A 17,500-nucleotide genomic window follows, 5' to 3' on the forward strand; every position below is an offset into this window, starting at 1 on the left:
TTTTGTATTGCTGTCGTGGAATCTGTGGAATAGCAACGCAAGTGCCTTCTCACAACATTGGCCTTTGGATTACAAATATCTCGCGTTAATTAACCTGAGTATTGAACTGAGCTTTCTTACCTACCATTGTAAGACTGTGACTCTTGCCACCCGAGCTTCAACGAGTTTGGGAACTTTACCTATACACCTGTAGGAGGGAGGAGAAGATGGCAGCGGCCTCTCTGGTGAAATGATATCGTATTTGTTAATAGACAGATATACTTTATCAATCCCGAGGGAAATTGGGTTTCGTTACAGCCGCACCAACCAAGAATAGAGCGTAAGCATAGCAATACAAAACCACTAACAATCAAACAACAAAATGCAAACTATGCCAGATGGAAAATAAGTCCAGGACCAGCCTATTGGCTCAGGGTGTCTGACCCTCCACGGGAGGAGCTGCACGTTCGATGGCCACAGGCAGGAACAATCTCCCGTGCCGCCCAGAGTCGTATCCCGGTGGAATGTGGCCGAAGTCCAACAGTAAAAAGTTCAATATCCAGTCTGCAGACACGTTCCTCGATCGTAATATGCCCCGGATTGCACCATCCGTTGTTAGCCAGAACAGTAAGCACCCAGCTCATTAACGCTTACCGGTCTCAGTCCACTTCCTGTCAGCCGGGACAGTGTTACCCACCGAACTCCTCTTCTCCAAAAGTCTCTGCTGTCTCGACCCGGTCCTCTGTCCTCGGCTTTGTGATCCCCCTCTGTGTGTTTTCCTCCGGATTTCAGCAGGGGTGTCTGCTGCTGTGTTCGCTAAGCTGGCCGGGATTTGCTGGTCCGTGGAATACACAATGCGACCTTGCTTCTGTCCCGCGTGTCAGGATGTAACCATTTCCAGCGCTAAAGAAAACCCAGATAAAACTCTCTCTACCAGCATGTTAGAGAGGGTGCAGCTTCCACGTGTTACCGTGAGAAAAAAAATACAATAAATAATGTAAATTAAAAGTAAGAAGAAGAAAGTAAGAATGGATTGGAACGGCTGTACCAGGCTGCATGTGTGACCGGTGCATGTGAACTACGGCCTGGTAAAGGGGCCCTGCACAATCCTGATTTGATGGAGACGGACGTGAGAAGCACGGAGGAACATCTAGAGGAACTTCTGAAATGCCCGGTTCGCTGCCGCTGCTACTGTGCGATCGAGAATCTCCAGAGGGGAAGGCCCCAGATACTCGGCTTTGCCTATTGCCTGTTGCCGGGGCCGGGGTCGAAGCGCTCGGCAGAGATGGTGCTCGGTGCTCGGTGTCGGAGGCTCGAAGTTTTCGGACGGACTTGGAGTCGGACTGTGGTCGGGTGCTTCCAGGGTGCTGCATCGGCAAGTTTGCGGCGCTGGAGGTTCATGGCAGGGAGAGTTTTTCTTCCTTCTACTGTCTGCGTGAGATGCTGGGACTTTCGAGAGACTTTGAGACTTTTTTTTTTACTGTGCCCATGGTCTGTTCTTTATCAAATTACAGTATTGCTTTGCACTGTTGTAACTATATGTAATAATTATGTGGTTTTCGTCAGTTTTCCAGTCTTGCTCCATCTTGTGTTTCTGTGATATCATTCTGGAGGAACATTGTGTCATTTCTTAATGCATGCATTACTAAATGACAATAAAAGAGGACTGTGTGTCCTCAGAATCTAATCTAATATATACGCCTATCACTGTTGACTCTTGATTTACCTGGTTTAAGATCCTTTTATGACGTAGTTACTAATAAAATAGTGTTTTGTTTTACATCTATGACAATGACTATCAACATTAGAAAAGATTTTAGAAAGTCTCTCCTTTGTCAAATGATAACGATGTTAAATGAAACTGAGATAGCTACACTGACACATACATTTTGGTCTGGTTCTATATTGGAACAGTTCTGGAAGTCGGTTTTTTCAACAATTTCTAAAGCTCTTAAAATTAATCTACATCCTAATAAATTAACTCTGCTTTTTGGAATTATTCCTCAAAATATCCATGGGATTTCTGTGTCTGACCAACATGTTATTGCATTTGTTACACTGATAGCCAGGAGGGCCATTTTGTTGAAGTGGAAGGATATTTGTCACAATAGTTCTCTCAAGTGAAGCTATGTCTTAGTTTGGAGAAAATTAGAACCATAGAAACTACAGCACAGAAACAGGCCCTTTGGCCCTTCTTGGCTGTGCCGAACCATTTTCTGCTTAGTCCCACTGACCATATCCCTCCATACACCTCCCATCCATGTATCTGTCCAATTTATTCTTAAATGTTAAAAAAGAACCCGCGTTACCACCTCGTCTGGCAACTTTGAACCTTTGATTGAAGTCGAACCTTTGAAGCTTTATTTGATTTTGAGAAAAGATGAGGCTCATTTGCTCGTTATTATCATTTGAGCTAATTGATAGAATTTTTCCACGATCTAATTGTAAATATTTTTAGTATATCTTCTTTTCTTGCTGGCGGTTTGATGTTTATTTTTAGAAGCTTTTTGTATCACGCATGGCTCCGGGGTTGTACACCTAATGGGTTCTTTTTTTCCCTCGCTTTTTCTGCTTAGTAGGTTTTTTTTCGTTATCACAAATTTTTTTTTTCGATCTTTAAGATAATGTCTTTTTTGAGACATTGTAAAGTGTTGTTACTTCAATGTACTCGTGTTATTTTTTGTATAATATAACAATAAAAAGATTTGAAAAGAAGAAAGTAGTGTTTTGTGAACAGCAAAACCGGACTCCAGGTGTGTTCTATTGCTGCTGTTACTATTACAGGGTCAGAGAAGAGAGAATGTCGGGGTGTGTGGGGTCTAAAATTCCCCCCCCCCACACACACACACACACCATCACCAACATCCAGGCTGTACCATCTTCCCCCGGCTCCCATTGGGCAGGTAGGACAGGAGCCCGAGCTCCTTCAACCACCCGGTCCCTGAGCCCAGCCCGGGCCTCGCCCTCAGTCCCGCGACACTGTGACCGCCTTGCCCGGCGGTGGAGCTCGTTCTAGTTCTGATTGTGTTCGGTCCTGGTTGTGACAGGGTCCCGAATTACCCCTATGAACTGTGCTCATTTACCCTTGTTAACTGTGCTTTTGAAAAGAGAGAGAGAAAGAGAGTTATTTAACATCCATATCTTGTTTTTAAAAGAGAGAGAGAGATGAAGACTGGTCACAGGTTGTTGATACTTCAAGGACATAGCATGCTACTGTATTTTTTACACGGAGAGAGGAAGGAGGAGTTATTTGAATGACAGTTGATGCTCAGCTCGGGAAGATAAAATAGGAGGTCAGATGATACAGACCTCAGACACACGTTCTGGGCACTGAATGAGCACTGCTGTGCCCGCAGAAAGAGTGGGTTTTGGAGGATCAATCAGGCAGATCGATCCGTCGCTCTTGCAGTGAAAAGGAAAGGGGTTGACCGGTGGGGAGTTGTCCTTGTGACCACCCTGGCCTGGGGGACAGCTCCACCACAGAAAACCGGTCCCCCTGGTTAAAGTCGCAGTTGGTGACTTTTAAAGGATTTCGAAGGACAACGAGGAGATCGACGGCGTCGGCTCACCGGAAGACTCAAATCTCTCTCCATCACTACTCAACTCAATACCACGAACTGAACTGAACTTTACTCATCATAAGACTGTATCTTTTTACCCCTAGACATAAAGAAGCTTGGTTTTTCATACATATATTTCCACACTTACTGATATGCTCATATATATATGTATATGTATATTTATCATTGCTAACCTGTTTGATTTATTTACATTTATATTACTGTATTGCGTAGTTACTAATAAATATTATTAGTTAATAGCAATACTGGACTCCAAAGTGTTTTCCATCTCTGCTGGTTCTTTATTCCCGTCACAGGGTACGTGACACTGTAAAGAACTGGGTGCAATTAGTCTCCAGTCAACAGCGTGTGTCCCTGCCGCTGCCCATGCGCCAGACGATAAACTCCGCTTTGCCGGAGCCCGTGGGCCCACTTCCCGGAGTTCGACCTCCCTCGCCTCCCCGTCTCTCCCTCCAGAAATCGGTTCATTGATGCCGGAGGGACCGAGATCCAGGGGGGAAGCTTCTCTGTTCATGTACAGGCCAGATCGCGGCTTCTAACCCCCGCTGCTATCAGACTACCGGACGGGCCCCTCCGCCCAAGGACGATCAGATAGACTCCTGACCTCACGATCCACCTCGTCCCGGCTCCCTGACACTTCATTCTACGTCCTGTTACTGTCTGACCTTGTTCCGCCTCCACGTTGGGGCAGAATTAGGGCTGATCGGCCCATCTCCTCCCACACACGGGGGGGGGGGCGAAGGGACAGAGGACAGACATGATAGAGAGAAGAAAGATGATAGAGAAGGGAGAGAGAGAAAAGGGGAGAGAGAGACAGAGGAGAGAGAAGGGGAGAAAGAGGAGGGAGAGAGAGAGACAGGAGAGAGGAGGTAGAAGATTCTCTCTCTCTCTCCTTTTTCGCCCTCTCACTATACCCCTTGCCCATCCTCTGAGTTTCCCCCCTTCCCCCTAGGCCTCCTGTCCCATGATCCTCTCGTATCCCCTTTGCCAATCACCTGTCCAGCTCTTGTCTCCATCCCTCCCCCTCCTGTCTTCTCCTATCATTTTAGATCTCCCCCTCCCCCTCCCACTTTCAAATCCCTTACTAGCTCTTCCTTCAGTTAGTCCTGACGAAGGGTCTCGGCCCGAAACGTCAAGTGTACCTCTTCCTAGAGATGCTGCCTGGCCTGCTGCGTTCACCAGCAACTTTGACGTGTGTTGCTTTAAATATACCCAATGACTTGGCCTCCACAGCCGTCTGTGGCAATGAATTCCACAGATTCACCCACCCTCCTGCTAAAGAAATTCCTCCTCGTCTCTGTTCTGAATGGACATCCCTCTATTCCGAGGCAGTGTCCTCTGGTCCGAGACTCCCCCACTACAGGAAACATCCTCTCCACATCCACTCTATCTGTGCCCTCTTGTCCGAGACTCCCCCACTACAGGAAACATCCTCTCCACATCCACTCTATCTGTGTCCTCTGTTCTGAGACTCCCTCACAACAGGAAACATCCTCTCCACATCCACTCTATCTGTGTCCACCGGTCCGAGACTCCCTCACAACAGGAAACATCCTCTCCACATCCACTCTATCTGTGTCCTCTGGTCCTAGACTCACCCCACTACAGGAAACATCCTCTCCACATCCACTCTATCTGTGCCCTCTGGTCCAAGACTCCCCCACTACAGGAAACATCCTCTCCACATCCACTCTAAATGTGTCCTCTGGTCCGAGACACCCCCACTACAGGAAACATCCTCTCCACATCCACTCTATCTGTGTCCTCCGGTCCTAGACTCCCCCCACTATAGGAAACATCCTCTCCACATCCACTCTATCTGTGTCCTCTGGTCCTAGACTCCCCCACTACAGGAAACATCCTCTCCACACCCACTCTGTGTCCTCTGGTCCGAGACACCCCCACTACAGGAAACATCCTCTCCACGTACACTCTGTGTCCTCTGGTCCTAGACTCCCCCACCACAGGAAACATCCTCTCCACATCCACTCTATCTGTGTCCTCTGGCCTAGACTCCCTCACGACAGGAAACATCCTCTCCACACCCACTCTATCTGTGTCCTCTGGTCCGAGACTCCCCCCACTACAGGAAACATCCTCTCCACATCCACTCTATCTGTGTCCTCTGATCCTAGACTCCCCCAATACAGGAAACATCCTCTCCACATCCACTCTGTGTCCTCTGGTCCTAGACTCCCACCACTACAGGAAACATCCTCTCCACATCCACTCTATCTGTGTCCTCTGGTCCTAGACTCCCACCACTACAGGAAACATCATCTCCACATCCACTCTATCTGTGTCCTCTGGTCCTAGACTCCCCCACTACAGGAAACATCCTCTCCACATCCACTCTATCTGTGTCCTCTGGTCCTAGACTCCCCCACTACAGGAAACATCCTCTCCGCATCCACTCTATCTGTGTCCTCTGGTCCTAGACTCCCCCACTACAGGAAACATCCTCTCCACATCCACTCTATCTGTGTCCTCTGGTCCGAGACTCCCCCACTACAGGAAACATCCTCTCCACATCCACTCTATCTGTGTCCTCTGGTCCTAGACTCCCCCCACTACAGGAAACATCCTCTCCACATCCACTCTATCTGTGTCCTCTGGTCCTAGACTCACCCACTACAGGAAACATCCTCTCCACATCCACTCTATCTGTGTCCTCTGGTCCTAGACTCCCCCACTACAGGAAACATCCTCTCCGCATCCACTCTATCTGTGTCCTCTGGTCCTAGACTCCCCCACTACAGGAAACATCCTCTCCACATCCACTCTATCTGTGTCCTCTGGTCCGAGACTCCCCCACTACAGGAAACATCCTCTCCACATCCACTCTATCTGTGTCCTCTGGTCCTAGACTCCCCCCACTACAGGAAACATCCTCTCCACATCCACTCTATCTGTGTCCTCTGGTCCTAGACTCCCTCACTACAGGAAACATCCTCTCCACATCCACTCTATCTCTGTCCTCTGGTCCTAGACTCCCCCACTACAGGAAACATCCTCTCCACATCCACTCTGTCTGTGTCCTCTGGTCCTAGACTCCCCCACTACAGGAAACATCCTCTGCACATCCACTCTATCTGTGTCCTCTGGTCCGAGACTCCCCCACTACAGGAAGCATCCTCTCCATCGAGGCCTTTCGATAGCTTCCAATGAGACCCGGAGCCGCGAAACGTTCCCCATCCGTTAACCCTTTAATTCCTTGAATTATTGTCATGAACCCTCTCCAATTGTCAGCACGTCCTCTCTGGGACACGGGGCCCAAAAAGCTGTTCACACTACTCCAGGTGAGGCCCCCACCAGTGCTCCACAGAGTCTCCAGCATGACATCCTTGCTTCTGCATCCTCGTCCTCGCAAAACGAACGGCCGACGTTGCATTTGCCATCCTCCCCGCTGGCTCAGCCTGCAGGTTGAACTGCGTGGGACTCCCGCACTCCCAAGTCCCCTCTGCACCCCTCAGGCCCGCCCCGCTGGGTCTGGACGGTGCGGCCGAGGCGGTTTGCCGTCCTGTGGCGTGGCGGGGTCTGCCCGGCTGAAATGCCGGGCCGTGGACTGGGTGGAGGGTGGCCTCGCCGCGGGCACAGGGGGTTCACTGGCACCCGGCCTCCTCCCTCCCTCCCTCCCTCGCACACACACACACACACACCCAGGGCCGCATTCGGAGAGAAGGGTCAAGGCCCAGATCCCCCCATCCCCCATGACGGAGAGTCCCACACTGCAACCTCCCTCGCCCTCCGCCGTCGCAGTCTCCCTTCCCTCCACTGTAACGCTCCCCCTCTCCCTCCTCCCCTACCTCTCCCCCCCTCAGACCCTCCCCATCCGCACTCTCATTGACCCCCAAACTCCCGATCTCTCCCCTGACCCTCTCCCTCGTCTTTCCTCTCCTCCTTCCATCTCCACCCCGCTCCTTCACACACTCTCTCTCTCCCATCTCTCCAGTATTTCCCCTCCTCCTTCTCTCTATCTCCACCCCACTCCTTCACGCACTCTCTCTCTCCCATCTCTCCAGTATTTCCCATCCTCCTTCTCTCTATCTCCACCCCACTCCTTCACACACTCTCTCTCTCCCCCGTCTCTCCAGTATTTCCCATCCTCCTTCTCTCTATCTCCACCCCACTCCTTCACACTCTCTCTCTCCCGTCTCTCCAGTATTTCCCCTCCTCCTCTCTATCTCCACCCCACTCCTTCACACACTCTCTCTCTCTCCCATCTCTCCAGTATTTCCCCTCCTCCTTCTCTCTATCTCCACCCCACTCCTTCACACACTCTCTCTCTCCCGTCTCTCCAGTATTTCCCATCCTCCTTCTCTCTATCTCCACCCCACTCCTTCACACACTCTCTCTCTCCCGTCTCTCCAGTATTTCCCATCCTCCTTCTATCTCCACCCCACCCCTTCACACACTCTCTCTCTCCTATCTCTCCAGTATTTCCCCTCCTCCTCTTCTCTACCTCCACCCCACTCCTTCACACTCTCTCTCTCCCGTCTCTCCAGTATTTCCCCTCCTCCTTCTCTCTATCTCCACCCCACTCCTTCACACTCTCTCTCTCCCGTCTCTCCAGTATTTCCCATCCTCCTTCTCTCTATCTCCACCCCACTCCTTCACACACTCTCTCTCTCCCATCTCTCCAGTATTTCCCCTCCTTCTCTCTATCTCCACCCCACTCCTTCACACTCTCTCTCTCTCCCATCTCTCCAGTATTTCCCATCCTCCTTCTCTCTATCTCCACCCCACTCCTTCACACTCTCTCTCTCTCCCGTCTCTCCAATATTTCCCATCCTCCTTCTCTCTATCTCCACCCCACTCCTTCACACACTCTCTCTCTCCCGTCTCTCCAGTATTTCCCATCCTCCTTCTATCTCCACCCCACCCCTTCACACAATCTCTCTCTCCTATCTCTCCAGTATCTCCCCTCCTCCTTCTCTCTATCTCCACCCCACTCCTTCACACTCTCTCTCTCCCATCTCTCCAGTATTTGCCATCCTCCTTCTCTCTATCTCCACCCCACTCCTTCACACTCTCTCTCTCTCCCATCTCTCCAGTATTTCCCATCCTCCTTCTCTCTATCTCCACCCCACTCCTTCACACTCTCTCTCTCTCCCATCTCTCCAGTATTTCCCATCCTCCTTCTATCTCCACCCCACCCCTTCACACACTCTCTCTCTCCTATCTCTCCAGTATTTCCCCTCCTCCTCCTCTCTACCTCCACCCCACTCCTTCACACACTCTCTCTCTCCCGTCTCTCCAGTATTTCCCATCCTCCTTCTCTCTATCTCCACCCCACTCCTTCACACTCTCTCTCTCCCATCTCTCCAGTATTTCCCATCCTCCTTCTCTCTATCTCCACCCCACTCCTTCACACTCTCTCTCTCCCGTCTCTCCAGTATTTCCCCTCCTCCTTCTCTCTATCTCCACCCCACTCCTTCACACTCTCTCTCTCTCCCATCTCTCCAGTATTTCCCATCCTCCTTCTCTCTATCTCCACCCCACTCCTTCACACTCTCTCTCTCCCATCTCTCCAGTATTTCCCATCCTCCTTCTCTCTATCTCCACCCCAATCCTTCACACACTCTCTCTCTCCCATCTCTCCAGTGTTTCCTCTCCTCCTCCTCTCTACCTCCACCCCACTCCTTCACACACTCTCTCTCTCTCGTCTCTCCAGTATTTCCCATCCTCCTTCTCTCTATCTCCACCCCAATCCTTCACACTCTCTCTCTCCCGTCTCTCCAGTATTTCCCATCCTCCTTCTCTCTATCTCCACCCCACTCCTTCACACACTCTCTCTCTCCCCCGTCTCTCCAGGGTTTCCCATCCTCCTTCTCTCTATCTCCACCCCACTCCTTCACACACTCTCTCTCTCCCATCTCTCCAGTATTTCCCCTCCTCCTTCAATCTATCTCCACCCCACCCCTTCACACACTCTCTCTCTCCCATCTCTCCAGTATTTCCCATCCTCCTTCTCTCTATCTCCACCCCACTCCTTCACACTCACTCTCTCCCATCTCTCCAGTGTTTCCCCTCCTCCTTCTCTCTATCTCCACCCCACTCCTTCACACACTCTCTCTCTCTCCCGTCTCTCCAGTATTTCCCATCCTCCTTCTCTCTATCTCCACCCCACTCCTTCACACACTCTCTCTCCCATCTCTCCAGTATTTCCCCTCCTCCTTCTCTCTATCTCCACCCCACTCCTTCACACACTCTCTCTCTCCCCCGTCTCTCCAGTATTTCACATCCTCCTTCTCTCTATCTCCACCACACTCCTTCACACACTCTCTCTCTCCCGTCTCTCCAGTATTTCCCATCCTCCTTCTCTCTATCTCCACCCCACTCCTTCACACTCTCTCTCTCTCCCGTCTCTCCAGTATTTCCCCTCCTCCTTCTCTCTATCTCCACCCCACTCCTTCACACTCTCTCTCTCTCCCATCTCTCCAGTGTTTCCTCTCCTCCTCCTCTCTACCTCCACCCCACTCCTTCACACACTCTCTCTCTCTCCCCCATCTCTCCAGTATTTCCCATCCTCCTTCTCTCTATCTCCACCCCACTCCTTCACACACTCTCTCTCTCCCCCGTCTCTCCAGTATTTCCCATCCTCCTTCTCTCTATCTCCACCCCACTCCTTCACACACTCTCTCTCTCCCATCTCTCCAGTATTTCCCATCCTCCTTCTCTCTATCTCCACCCCACTCCTTCATACTCTCTCTCTCCCGTCTCTCCAGTATTTCCCATCCTCCTTCTCTCTATCTCCACCCCACTCCTTCACACACTCTCTCTCTCCCATCTCTCCAGTATTTCCCCTCCTCCTCTCTATCTCCACCCCACTCCTTCACGCACTCTCTCTCCCGTCTCTCCAGTATTTCCCATCCTCCTTCTCTCTATCTCCACCCCACTCCTTCACACACTCTCTCTCTCCCATCTCTCCAGTATTTCCCCTCCTCCTCTCTATCTCCACCCCACTCCTTCACACACTCTCTCTCTCTCCCATCTCTCCAGTATTTCCCCTCCTCCTTCTCTCTATCTCCACCCCACTCCTTCACACACTCTCTCTCTCCCGTCTCTCCAGTATTTCCCATCCTCCTTCTCTCTATCTCCACCCCACTCCTTCACACACTCTCTCTCTCCCGTCTCTCCAGTATTTCCCCTCCTTCTCTCTATCTCCACCCCACCCCTTCACACACTCTCTCTCTCCCGTCTCTCCAGTATTTCCCCTCCTTCTCTCTATCTCCACCCCACTCCTTCACGCACTCTCTCTCCCGTCTCTCCAGTATTTCCCATCCTCCTTCCTATCTCCACCCCACTCCTTCACACACTCTCTCTCTCCCATCTCTCCAGTATTTCCCATCCTCCTTCTCTCTATCTCCACCCCACCCCTTCACACACTCTCTCTCTCTCCCGTCTCTCCAGTATTTCCCCTCCTCCTTCTCTCTATCTCCACCCCACTCCTTCCCACACTCTCTCTCTCCCGTCTCTCCAGTATTTCCCATCCTCCTTCTCTCTATCTCCACCACACTCCTTCACACACTCTCTCTCTCCCGTCTCTCCAGTATCTCCCCTCCTCCTTCTCTCTATCTCCACTCCATTCTCTCACTCCCTCCTCTCTTCCCCGCACTCGCATCTCTCCCTCTCCCCTCCGAGACTACTCCCACCCCCCTCTCTGTCTCCCCTGTGTCCCCACTATCTCCACCACTCCCTCTCCTCTGACCCTCATTTCCCCCTTGCTCTTCACTCTCTTGCCAACCTCCTCCCCCCTCGCCTCCACGCTCTGTCCCCTCTCTCCCCAATCTCCATCTCTCTCTCTGTCCTCTCCACTCCCCCTCTTCTCCTCCTACCCCACTGGCTCTCTCCCCTCTCCCCCTCTGCCTGTCCCACTGGGTCCCGTCCCGCCGCCCGCCACGAGAGAGAGGCCACGCACCCCGGGGCGTCTTCCAAGAACCGCTTTTATTGTAGCTCCCGACCCCGCCCGTCGACCCCTGATATCTCCCCCCCACCTCTCCCACCTCCCACCAGCCCATTTCTGCACCTCTCTCACCCCCCTCCCGCCCCTGATTAAACACCCCCTCCCCATCACCCACCGTAACGGCCCAGGGACACGTGTGACAGGGCGGGGGGAGCGATGGGGGGGTGAGGCCGGGTCCGAACTGGTAGCTGCTGTTTCTCCCCCACACCCCCCACACTCCCCCGAGGCAGTGTCCCGGGGCCGCTGGGGTGACAGGAAACCGTCATGCCTCCGATCCATCCTGGGGCCTCCCGGTTACTTCCTCTTCCGATCCTGAAGGCAGCGGGGACAGTACCTGGGGGGTGAGGGTACGGGGGGGGGCGAGAGCGGGGCGGAGTGTGGGGGGGAGAGGGGGGAGGGGAAGAGGGGGAGACAGGAGGGAAAGAGGGAAGAGGCGGAGAGAGGAGGGCAGAGGGGGAGAGAGAGGGAAAGAGGAAAGAGGGGGAGAGAGGGGGGATAGGGGAGAGAGGGGGAGGGGGAGAGAGGGGGAGGGGGAGAGAGGGGGAGGGGGAAAGAGAGTGAAAGAGGGGAGAGGCCGAGAGAGGACGGCAGAGGGGGAGAGAGGGGGAAAGGGGGAGAGGCGGAGAGAGAGGGAAAGAGGGGGAAGAGGGGGATAGAGGGGAGAGAGGGGGAGGGGGAGAGAGGGGGAGGGGGAGAGAGGGGGAGGGGGAGAAAGGGGGAGGGGGAGAGAGGGGGGAGGGGGAGAGAGGGGGGAGGGGAGAGACGGGGTGGGGAGCGGGAAAGAGATGGGGAGAGGGGAGGGAGAGGGGGCGGGGAGGGAAGGGTGGAGAGAGGGTGGTATGGGGAGGGAGGGAGGAGGGAGAGGGGGAGGGGGAGGAGAGGGGGAGGGGGAGGAGAGGGGGAGGGGGAGGAGAGGGGGACGGGGAGAGAGGGGGAGAGAGGGGAAGAGGGGGGATAGAGGGGGAAGAGGGGGATAGAGGGGAGAGGGGGAGGCGGGAGAGAGATGGGGAGAGGGGGAGGGAGAGGGGGCGGGGAGGAAGGGTGGAGAGAGGGTGGTATGGGGAGAGAGGGGGGAGGGAGAGGGGGAGGGGGAGGAGGGGGGACAGGGAGGAGAGAGGGGGAGAGAGAGGGGGTGAGGGGGAGGGAGAGGGGGACAGGGGGGAGAGAGGGGGAGAGAGGGGGTGGGGGAGAGAGGGGGTGGGGGGGAGGGAGAGGGGGAGGAGAGGGGGAGAGAGGGGAGAGAGGGGGAGAGAGGGGGAGAGAGGGGGGAGGAGGAGAGGGGAGAGAGGGGGAGAGAGGGGGAGGAGAGGGGGAGAGAGGGGAGAGAGGGGAGAGAGGGGGGAGAGAGGGGGAGAGAGGGGGAGAGAGGGGGAGAGAGGGGGAGGGGGAGGAGAGGGGGACAGGGGGGAGAGAGGGGGAGAGAGGGGGAGGAGGGGGGGAGGGGGAGGAGAGGGGAACAGGGGGGATAGAGGGGGAGAGGGGAGGGAGAGGGTGGGAGAAGGGTGGAGAGAGGGTGGTATGGGGAGGGAGGGGGAGGAGAGGGGGGAATGGGGGGGAGGGGGACAGGGGGGAGAGAGAGGGGGAGAGAGGGGGTGGGGGGGAGGGAGAGGGGGTGGGGAGCGGGAGAGAGATGGGGAGAGGGGAGGGAGAGGGGGCGGGGAGGGAAAGGTGGAGAGAGGGTGGTATGGGGAGGGAGGGGAAGGAGAGGGGGGAATGGGGGGAGGGGGACGGGGGGAGAGAGGGGGGAGAGGGGGGAGCGAGTGGGAAAGAAATAGAAATGAGGGAAGTAGAAGTCAGAACAAATTCGTTAGGCACCCGCTCCCCAGCCCGGCGGATTGCCTGAGTTGCCACATATTACAGCAGAGATTCCCCACTGATCCCAGTAGAGTGTCCAACAGGTCCCAGCACAGAATGCCAACAAATCCCTGTAGGATGCCAGCAGATTGTCACACAATCCCAGCAGATCCCCACGCTGATTCACACACAACCCAGCACAGATTCCCACTGATCCCAGAAGAACCCAAAAGGCCTCACAGTTTAAGAGACAACCGGACGGGTATATCAGCGGTTATATGGGAGGCAGGGTTTGAGGGTCGTTTTGAGGTTAGAGTGGATGTGGAGAGGATGTTTCCTATACTGGAGGGGTCTAGGACCAGAGGACAGAGAAAGAGTGGATGTGGAGAGGATGTTTCCTATAGTGGGTGAGTCTAGGACCAGAGGACAGAGAAAGAGTGGATGTGGAGAGGATGTTTCCTGTAGTGGGGGAGTGTAGGATCAGAGGACACAGATAGAGTGGATGTGGAGAGGATGTTTCCTGTAGTGGGGGAGTCTAGGACCAGAGGGCACAGATAGAGTGGATGTGGAGAGGATGTTTCCCGTAGTGGGGGAGTCTCGGACCAGAGGACACAGATAGAGTGGATGTGGAGAGGATGTTTCCTGTAGTGGGGGTGTCCAGGACCAGAGGACACAGATAGAGTGGATGTGGCTATGGCTTATTGTCTCAAGATACCCCACAGATCCCAGTAGACTCCCACACATTGACAGGACACAGACTGTCAGCTGACACTCACCATTTTCCTCGGGGGTTTTGTGGTGAGTCCCACACAGGCAAAGTGAAACCATTCAATGGAGCACTGAGAGAGCGAGAGATGGAGAGATGGAGGGGAGGGGGAGAGAGGGCAGCGAGAGTGGGAGGAGAGGGCAGGGAGAGGGAGGGAGGGGAGGAGGAGGGAAGGATAAGGGGAAGGGATGGGAAAGGAGGGGTGGGAGGGTGGGGGAAAAGGGAAAGGGCAGAGAGGAGGAGGGGGGAGGGGCGGGGGGAGGGGAGAGGAGAGGGGGAGGGGAGGAGTGTGGAGGGAGGGGAGGAGGGAGGAGGGGGAAGGGGAGGAGGGAGGAGGGGGAAGGGGAGGGGGAGGGGAGGGGGAGGGGAGGGAGGGAGAGGAGGATGGAGAGGAGGATGGAGATAGAGGAGGGGAGGGACAGGGAGGAGGAAGAGGGAGGGAGGGAGTGGGGAGGAGGGGGGGAGGGAGGGAGAGGGGAGGGATGGAGGGACAGGGAGGAGAAAGAGGGAGGGAGGGAGTGGGGAGGAGGGGGAGGGGAGGAGCGGGGAGGGGGAGGGGAGGAGGAGAGGGGAGTGAAGGGAGGAGGAGGGGGAGGGGAGGGAGGGGGATGGAAGGAGAGTGAGGGAGGGAGGGAGTGGGGAGGAGGGGGGAGAGGGAGGGAGAGGGGAGGGGGAGGGAGGAGAGGAGGAGGAGGGGAGGGGAGGGGAGGAGGGGAGGGAGGGAGAGGGGAGGGGATGGAGGGACAGGGAGGGAGAAGGGAGGGGGGGAGTGGGGAGGAGGGGGAGGGGAGGAGCGGGGAGGGGGAGGGGAGGAGGAGAGGGGAGTGAAGGGAGGAGGAGGGGAAGGGGAGGGAGGGAGAGGGGAGGGGGATGGAAGGAGAGTGAGGGAGGGAGGGAGTGGGGAGGAGGGGGAGAGGGGAGGGAGAGGGGAGGGGGAGGGAGGAGAGGAGGAGGAGGGGAGGGGAGGGGAGGGGAGGAGGGGAGGGAGGGAGAGGGGAGGGGATGGAGGGACAGGGAGGAGAAAGAGGGAGGGAGGGAGAGGAGGAGGAGGGGAGGGGAGGAGGAGAGGGAGAGGGAGGGGAGGAGGGGGAAGGAGGGAGGGAGGGAGAGGGGAGGGGGAGGGGGAGGGGAGGAGCGGGGAGGGGGAGGGGAGGAGGAGAGGGGAGTGAGGGGAGGAGGAGGGGGAGGGGAGGGAGGGAGAGGGGAGGGGATGGAGGGACAGGGAGGAGAAAGAGGGAGGGAGGGAGAGGGGAGGGGGATGGAAGGAGAGTGAGGGAGGGAGGGAGTGGGGGGAGGGGGAGGGGAGGAGCGGGGAGGGGGGAGGGGAGGGGAGGAGGGGGGGAGGGAGGAGGAGAGGGAGGGGAGGAGGGGGAAGGAGGGGGGAGGGAGAGGGGAGGGGGGAGGGGGAGGGGAGGAGGATGAGGGGGGGAGGGAGGGAGAGGGGAGGGGATGGAGGGACAGGGAGGAGAAAGAGGGAGGGAGGGAGTGGGGAGGAGGGAGGGGAGGAGGAGAGGGGAGTGAGGGGAGGGGAGGAGGAGGGGGAGGGGAGGAGGAGAGGGAGGGGGGAGGGGGAAGGAGGGAGGGAGGGAGAGAGGGAGAGAGGGAGGGAGTGGGGGGAGGGGGAGGGAGGAGGAGAGGGGAGTGAAGGGAGGAGGAGGAGGAGGGGAGGGAGGGAGTGGGATGGAAGGAGAGTGAGGGAGGGAGGGAGTGGGGGGAGGGGGAGGGGGAGGGGGAGGGAGGAGGGGGAGGGAGGAGAGGAGGAGGGGAGGGGGAGGGAGGAGAGGAGGAGGAGGAGGGGAGGGAGGGAGTGGGATGGATGGAGAGTGAGGGAGGGAGGGAGGGAGTGGGGGGAGGGGGAGGGGGAGGGGGAGGGAGGAGAGGAGGAGGGAGGGGAGGGAGGAGAGGAGGAGGGGGAGGGGAGGGAGGGACAGGGAGGAGAAAGAGGGAGGGAGGGAGAGGAGGAGGAGAGGGGGGAGGGAGGGAGGGAGAGGGGAGGGGATGGAGGGACAGGGAGGAGAAGAGGGAGGGAGGGAGTGGGGAGGAGGGGGAGGGGAGGAGGAGAGGGGAGGGGAGGGAGGGAGAGGGGAGGGGGATGGAAGGAGAGTGAGGGAGGGAGGGAGTGGGGGGAGGGGGAGGGGAGGAGAGCGGGGAGGGGGAGGGGAGGAGGGAGGGGAGGGGAGGAGGAGGGGGAGGGGAGGAGGAGAGGGAGGGGAGGAGGGGGAAGGAGGGAGGGAGGGAGAGGGGAGGGGGGAGGGAGGGGAGGAGCGGGGAGGGGGAGGGGAGGAGAAAGGGGGGAGGGAGGGAGAGGGGAGGGGATGGAGGGACAGGGAGGGAAAGAGGGAGGGAGGAGGGGGAGGGGAGGAGGAGAGGGGAGTGAGGGGAGGGGAGGAGGAGGGGGAGGGGAGGAGGAGAGGGAGGGGAGGAGGGGGAAGGAGGGAGGGAGGGAGAGAGGGAGGGAGTGGGGGGGAGGGGGAGGGGAGGAGGAGAGGGGGAGTGAAGGGAGGAGGAGGAGGTGGTGGGGAGGGAGGGAGTGGGATGGAAGGGAGTGAGGGAGTGGGGGAGGGGGAGGGGGAGTGGGAGGGGGAGGGAGGAGGGGGAGGGAGAAGAGGAGGAGGGGAGGGGAGGGAGGAGAGGTGGAGGGGAGGGGAGGGGAGTGGAGGAGGGGAGGGTGGGAGGGGTGGAGGGACAGGGAGGAGAAAGAGGGAGGGAGGGAGAGGAGGAGGAGAGGGGGGGAAGGAGGGAGAGGGGAGGGGATGGAGGGACAGGGAGGAGAAAGAGGGTGGAGGGAGTGGGGGGAGGGGGAGGGGAGGGAGGGAGTGGGGGGGAGGGGGAGGGGAGGAGGAGAGGGGAGTGAAGGGAGGAGGAGGAGGAGGGGTGGGAGGGAGTGGGGAGGGGGATGGAAGGAGTGTGAGGGAGGGTGGTGAGGAGGAGGGGTGGGAGGGGAGGGGAGGAGGGGAGGGAGGGAGGGGATGGAGGGACGGAGGAGAATGAGGGAGGGTGGGAGAGGAGGAGGAGGGGGGAGGGAGGAGAGGGGGGGATGGAGGGACAGGGAGGAGAAAGAGGGAGGGAGGGAGTGGGGGGGAGGGGGAGGGGAGGAGGTGAGGGGAGGTGAGGGGAGGGGTGGAGGAGGGGGAGGGGAGGAGGAGAGGGTGGGGAGGAGGGGGAAGGAGGGAGGGGGGGAGTGGGTGGGAGTGGGGGGGAGTGGGAGGGGAGGAGGAGGGGGAGTGAAGGGTGGAGGAGGAGGTGGGGAGGGAGGGAGTGGGGTGGGGGATGGATGGAGTGTGAGGGAGGGAGGGAGTGGGGGGAGGGGGAGGGTGGAGGGGGAGGTGGAGTGGAGGAGGGGAGGGAGGGGAGGGGAGGAGGGGTGGGAGGGAGGGGATGGAGGGACAGGGAGGAGAAGAGGGAGGGAGGGAG

General features: G+C 57.1%; 1 pseudogene; it reads right to left on the bottom strand.

The window, feature by feature from the left end:
- Positions 1 to 11,595: 11,595 nt before the first annotated feature.
- LOC140192834 (inhibitor of growth protein 4-like) overlaps positions 11,596 to 17,500 on the bottom strand; it is a 10,954-nt pseudogene continuing 5,049 nt past the window's right edge.

Source organism: Mobula birostris, unplaced genomic scaffold (genome assembly GCF_030028105.1).
Source record: "Mobula birostris isolate sMobBir1 unplaced genomic scaffold, sMobBir1.hap1 scaffold_2786, whole genome shotgun sequence".
Taxonomy (NCBI): Eukaryota; Metazoa; Chordata; class Chondrichthyes; order Myliobatiformes; family Myliobatidae; genus Mobula; species Mobula birostris.